A 6644-nucleotide genomic window follows, 5' to 3' on the forward strand; every position below is an offset into this window, starting at 1 on the left:
TGTATAGAAATGCTGATGATTTATGTGCATTTATTTTGTATCCTGCCACTTTGCTAAAGTTGTTGATTATTTCTACAAGCTTCTTAGTTGATTCTCTAGGATTTTTTAAGTAGACCATCATATCACATGATGTAATTCTTTTAACCTTGAGTGTCTCTATACAGCTTTTGATTTCAAATGTACTTTGTAGAAAAAACTGTTGTTGGAAAAAAATGTATAAAATAAACCACAAGCTCAAGGCTTGTTGGAACAGTCATCAGCTCACAAGTTAGACTTATGGTTCCAGTTTCTGCTTTGTTCTTTCTCATTTAAACCATACACCTTTCCAGACCCCTGGTTCTGCTGGCAGGCTTCCAGCACCTTATTCATTAGTATGACAGGTAAACTTTTCCATTTTCCCCCTAAATTGTTTATGGTGTCACCTTTTATTTCCAGATCATATATCCATTTTGACTTTATTCTGGTATGTGATGTGAGATGTTGGTTTATGCCTAGTATCTGCCTAGTATCTGCCATATTATTTTCCAACTTTCCCAGCAGTTTTTGTCAAATAGTGAATTCTTTCACTATAAGCTTGCTTCCTTGGGTTTATAAAACACTAAGTTGCTATAGATATTAAATCCCATGTGTTGAATACCTAATATATTCTATTCAACATTACTCTATTTCTCTGTCAGTACCAGATTGTTTTGATGATTACCACCTTATACTAGAGTTTGAGAAATGTTTCAGCGAGGCCTCCCTCCTTCATTATAATTTTTCCCAATAATTCCCTTGATATTTTTAGACTAATTTAGTTCTTCTAGATGAATTCCGTTGTGATTTTTTTCTACTTCTATAAAATAATTTTTGTGTAGTTTTGATGGTATGGAATATATAAATTAGTCAGGTTAGTTATTTTTAAAGAAAAGCATGGATTTAATATTTCTATTTTTCTATATTTGGTCATAAGGTTTTTATGTCCTACCATATGATTGATTTTTGTGAAGGTGACATGTACTGCCAAGAAAAAGGCATATTCCTTTCTATTCACATTCTGTTTTCTCTATAGGTCTATAATAAAAAACTTTTCTCAAGTTCTTTTTACTGCTTTAAGGCTTTGCTTATTCATGAGTAATTAATGTTTTTTCCAGTTGTTTAGATCTGACTGTTTGTGTGGAATGTTTTGTAACTGTGCTTATATAGATGCTGGTTTTGTTTTGGTAGGGATATGTCTAGGTATTTTATATTGTCTAGAGTTATTCTGAGCAGAATTTCTTTTTTCTGAGTCTTGCTATTGGACTTTATCAGTGTTAAGTGGAAAGGCTGATGATTTACGTGGGTTTATTTTGCATCCTGCAACTTTGGTAAATTATTCCCATTGTTTTTTTGGTTAATTCTCTAGGTTTCTCTAGGTATAACATCATGTTGCTGCAAAGAATAATAATTTTGTTTCTTCATTGCCTATTTTAATTCCTTCAGTTTTTTCTATTCTTTCTGTTATAGCTAGCATTTCTAGTACAATATTAAATAATAATGCTATAGGTAGACATCCTTGCTTCATCCTTGATCTTTAATTTGAAGGGTTTTAGTTTATCTCCAATAAAGATAATGCTTGCTGATAGTTTTAGAAAGATGCCATTTATCACTTTAAGGAGGTTCCATTTATTCCAATGTTTTCTAATTTCTTTCTAAATTAAGGAATAGGTATTGTATTTTTTCAGGTATTTTTTAAACTCTTACCTTCTGTTTTAGAATCAATACTAGGTATTGGTTCTAAGGCAGAAGAATGGTAAGGGCTAGGCAATGGGGGTTAAGTGACTTGCCCAGGGTCACACAGCTAGAAAGTGCCTGAGGCCAGATTTGAACCCAGGACCTCTGGTCTCTGGACCTGATTCTAAATCTAGTGATCCACCCAGCAATTCTTCTTCATTGATTGTACTTTTTTCTTTTTCATTTTTGATAGAAGTAATTTGGTTTTCTTCTTTTTTAATCAAATTAAACAATGATTTATCTATTTTATTTATTTTTTCATTAAACCAACTCCTTATTTTATTTATCAGTTCAATAGTTTTCTTACTTTCAATTGTATTAATCTCTACCTTGATTTTAAGGATTTTCAATTTTGTGATTACTTGTGGATTTTCAATTTGTTCTTTTTGTAGTTTTTTTTCAAATTCCATACTCAATTCATTGATTTGCTCTTTTTCTATTTTACTGATGTAAGCACTTAGAGATACAAATTTCCCCAAATTAATGTTTTGGATACAAAACATATATTTTGATATGTTGTCTCCTCATTGTCATTTTCATTTCATGTCATGAAATTTTCATTGTTTCCTTGATTTGCTCTTTGACACATTTATTCTATATGATAAGATCATTTATTTTTACTCTTTTAATTTTTTATTTTAATAACAAATTTCTATATAATTTTTCCAAAGTCCTATGATCCATATTATTTCCCTCCCTTCTTCTCAAGACTCTACAGCAGTTTGTAAGTTATTCAATTTTGATTATACATGTTTTATCACACAAACATACTTCCATATTATTCATTTTTGTAAGTGAATAATCTCATAGAACCAAAACTCCAAAATACATCCAATAAACAAATAATAAATCATAAGTTTTCATCTTCTTTTCTAATCCAACAGTTTGTTTTTCTCTGGAGGCTGATAGCATTCTTTTTCATGAGTCCTCAGAATTGTCCTGAAACATTGTATTGCTGTTAGTAGCAAAATCTATTACATTTGATCATTCCACAATATTGCAGTTTACTGTGTATGATGATCTGCTGGTTCTGCTTATTTCCATCTGCATCAGTTCTGTAAGTCTTTCCAGCTCTTTCTGAAATCATTCTGTTCATCATTCCTCATAACACAATAGTATTTCATCACCATCATATATAATTTGTTCAACCATTACCCAATTGAAGGACATTCCATTAGTTTCCAGTTCTTGGCCATCACACACACACACACACACACACACACACACACACACACACACATACACACACACAAACAGCTATAAAATTTTTTGTACAAACAGGTCCTTTTCCATTTTCAGCTCTTGTTTTTCATCAGGAAAGTCTCAAATTCCTTTATTTCTTTAAATTTTATCTCCCCCCTCCAGAGGATTATGTTCAGATTTGCTGGGATTATAATTTTTGGTGATAGTTCTGATCCTTTGCTTTAAGAATGTCATATTCCATGATCCTTTAATGTAGAAGCTTCTGGGTCCTGTCTAATACTGACTGTAGCTCTACAGTATGTGAATGACTTCCTTCTGGATGCTTAAAAATGTGTCTTATTATTTCCTGATATTTTATGGATTCATTATCTTCTATTTGTCCAATTCTCATTTTTAGGAAGTTCTTGTCTTCCTTGAGTTTTTGTTTTCTTTTACATTTGAACAATCCTACTATTTAAAGAGTTGTTTTCTCCAACAGTTTTGCCTCTGTTTCAATCTGGTCTGTTATATTCCTTACAGAGTTGTTTTCTTCAGTGTATTTTTTTGTTGTGATTTCCTTTTGTCCTATTTTAGTCTTTAAAAGGATGATTTCTTCAATGAATTTTCTCCCCTAACTGTTGAATTTTTTCTATTAATTGTCCTATTGTTTTTTTTTTTTTTTACTTCTTTTCAATTTTTTTCAGGGGTTGTTTCAGGGCTCGTCATCCTTTCACATTTACTTTGAGGCTTCACATGTTTCTATTTTGGCATTGTTGTCTTCTTTTGAGTTCATATATTGGTCTTCCCTATCATGAAAGTGAATATTTAAGATCTTTTACTCATTTTTCTAGTTATTTTTTCCTCCTGTTACCTTATCTATCTGTTGAAGTTTCTTTCTGTTGTGAAGTAGAGGGAGCACTGCTCCAAATATGCAAAGTACTCTTCTCCAGTAGTTGGGGAGACCCATCTGGTTTGTTTCTAATGGTGTCTTTTAAATCCGTGACCCTGAAGACTTGATGTGGTGAAGCTCTAGCTTTTTTGTCTACTGAGATTATTCACCCAATTTTACTCATTCCTATGCTGTGTCATGGACTGAGCTAGTTCCTGATTCGTTGCCCATGACAAGCGACTTATACCTAACAAGTTCCCTGCTGTGGGTCCTGCTGTTTTAGGCACTGTGCTTTCATGTGGAAGTACATAATCTCCTGTAGTTTGCTGGCCCCATGGTCTGCTTCCTTGTTTCCTCAAGTGTTCTGCTGCTATGTAAGGGTGAATAGTTTCTTACAGTTCACCAATGCCTCACTCTGTTCCCTTTTTGTTAAAGTTGCTCTGTTACCACATGGTAATGTGCGGGTTCCTCCCTTCTCTTCTTTCATATATACCTGTATAAAATGGCTCAGGCTACATTCATTCCTCTTTAGCAGCTTTGTTACATTTGGTAAAGTCACAGCATTTTTGGCTGGTCTGAGTTCTGCTGATTTTCACAGATATTTTGCTGCCTGGGCTACATTCTCTTTTTACCTCATTAAGATGTGTTCCTCGTGTTTTACTTTATTTGGGGTTGATTGATTTTATGTATGTGTGGATAGATTGAGGGAATAGAACATCTTTTATAATGTCATTTTTGCTCCTTGCATGAAGGATTACCATTCTTAAGTTGTTTGTTTTGACTTTTGTGTTGATATTTCATATTTGCTATTGCTTTTGTTGGAAATTTTGCATTGTTACTTGTTGTTTTGTGTTTTGAACTATATAACTGTTCAATGTATTTATCCTTTTACCTTTCCTTGTTGAAATCCCTAGCGTAGGATAGAGTAGGATAATGTTAGATAAAATAGAATTAGTGTAGGTTGTTTTTTATTTAGGGTTAGAATTTTAGTTTAGTTTGTAGTGCACAAATACCAAAATTTTGTTAATTTTGGCTTTGTGCAAAAGGGGGAACTGTTGTGAGGAAGATTAGTTAGTTAATTAAGTGTTAAGGATGTACCTAGCAGGAAGGAGCTGGAACTGGAGAATTCTAAGATGGAATGAAGGAGCAGGAAGAAGGGGTTTGTGCCCTGCGAGAGAGAGAGACTCCATTAAGGGTTGAAAAAAAAACTGTTGTTAGCCCTGGGAGATCTCAGAGCAAAGGACACCCTGCATCCTGATTTCTCTGGGATCCTGCGTGGTGGTGGATTCCAACAAAGAGGACAAGAACATCAGAGAAGCACCAAGAATAGGAGAAGTTTGGCATCTGGTGGACAGCATCTCAAGCACATTCTTTCTTCTTGGACCATCTAGGGTTTTGGCATCCTGATCATCTGTGGATTACTGTGAGATCCCCAAAGCCACTCTCAGACCCATTTGCTGTGCTGCTCAAATCTGGCTAGAACCAGATTTGACGCAACTCTCTCTGTGACTCCTGCTCTGCTCCCTTGGCCCTGTCTGCTTAGGTCACTAAGTTAGAGTAGAAAAGTCCTCCCCTTTGCCTTGTAGTTTTGTCATTAGGTTTTAAGTTTTAGAGTAGAAATCCCTTTCCCACCTTTTAGTTAAACATAATTAAAGCTGTTAGAACCTTTTACCTTGCCTGCTTTTTTTTAGACTCTGGCCTAGGGAGAGCAGGGTGACAGTTAAGAGCAACTACCATTCTTGTGATAAATCCAGTGAACTCCTTTTCCTGGTCCAGTTTCTCCTAAATCCCAGTGTGTGTACTCACAAACATTTAGATTTATTATAATATCCCTCGTGTCTCCATTATTTATTATCTTTTCTACACTATGCATCCAGTTTTCAAAAACAATAGATTGTCTTCTCTTTTAATATTATTACTCTTTGGAATAATTTTCTATTTTAGGTCTCCTCTTTTAATATTATTTCTTTTTCCTTCTCTTCCTCCAAATTGTCTTTTATTTCAATATATTTATTTTACAAAATATTTACTCTTTTTCCATTTTTGAGACAAATACTACTATGGATTTTTTTTCTATTTTATTAATTATTTTTGCTGCTCAGGTCATAAATTCTTACATTTGTTCTCTTAATTTTTTCTTAAAGATTATTTCTTTGTATACAAAAAAACCCAATGCTGCCAAGATTAGAAAGAGTGCAGGAAAAGGAGGGAAATTATAGTAAATTTCTCTGATAAAGGCTCAATTTTTCAAATATGTACACTCTTACCCAGATATGCAGCTGAGTCAAATAAGTATAAAATGATTTACTTACCAATTGATAAGTGGTCAAAGGATATGTATGAACAGGTAGTTTATAGAAAAATAAGTCAAAGCTCTCTGTGGGTAAAGTTGTGAACTAATCTAACCAATCTGAAGAGCAATTTGGAACAATGCCCAAAGAACTATAAAACTGTGCAAACCTTTTGATTTAGCAATACTTCTACTAGGTTTGACTCCCAGAAAGTTAAAAAATGTTAAAGGATCCACTTGTACAAACAATATTTATAGCTGTTGATGATGTGTCAGTCTCTCAACATCATTTAACCTCAGTTGAAAATGAATTGGTTGGACTGAATTACCTCTGAGCTCCATTCCAATTAAAATTATATGATTTAAAATATATATTTTAAATATATATATTAAATATATATAGGATCACTAAAAATATATGATCCTACATTATATTAATTTTTTAGATATCATGATACATTTTTCCCTCACATTATTATAAAACCTAGAAGTAATTAAAGCTATTAGTTGTGCCAAGATAGATAATGTCAA

The sequence above is a fragment of the Gracilinanus agilis genome, chromosome 6 (assembly GCF_016433145.1).
Source record: "Gracilinanus agilis isolate LMUSP501 chromosome 6, AgileGrace, whole genome shotgun sequence".
Taxonomy (NCBI): domain Eukaryota; kingdom Metazoa; phylum Chordata; class Mammalia; order Didelphimorphia; family Didelphidae; genus Gracilinanus; species Gracilinanus agilis.